The sequence below is a fragment of the Arachis hypogaea genome, chromosome 18 (genome assembly GCF_003086295.3).
Source record: "Arachis hypogaea cultivar Tifrunner chromosome 18, arahy.Tifrunner.gnm2.J5K5, whole genome shotgun sequence".
Taxonomy (NCBI): domain Eukaryota; kingdom Viridiplantae; phylum Streptophyta; class Magnoliopsida; order Fabales; family Fabaceae; genus Arachis; species Arachis hypogaea.
In genome coordinates, this window is record NC_092053.1 from 42,294,123 (window position 1) to 42,294,439 (window position 317).

The 317-nt window shown below is 42.6% G+C and overlaps 1 non-coding gene across 1 annotated transcript; it reads right to left on the reverse strand.

The window, feature by feature from the left end:
* Positions 1–209: 209 nt before the first annotated feature.
* Positions 210–317, reverse strand: LOC112773749 (small nucleolar RNA R71). The gene has a single exon (XR_003188282.1). It is a non-coding gene; the product is annotated as a small nucleolar RNA R71 (small nucleolar RNA).

Below are 317 nucleotides of genomic sequence, written 5' to 3' on the forward strand. Positions count from 1 at the left end.
ATCAGTTCTTAGCTGAATTCTTGCAAATCTGTGACATTGTCAAGACCAATGGGGTTGATCCCGAGGTCTACAGACTTATGCTCTTCCCTTTTGCTGTAAGAGACAGAGCTAGGATATGGTTGGACTCACAACCTAAGGAAAGCTTGAACTCTTGGGAAAAGCTAGTCAATGCCTTCTTGGCAAAATTCTTTCCACCTCAAAAATTGAGCAAGCTTAGAGTGGAAGTCCAAACCTTCAGACAGAAGGAAGGTGAATCCCTCTATGAAGCTTGGGAAAGATACAAGCAATTGATCAGAAAGTGTCCTTCTGACATGCTT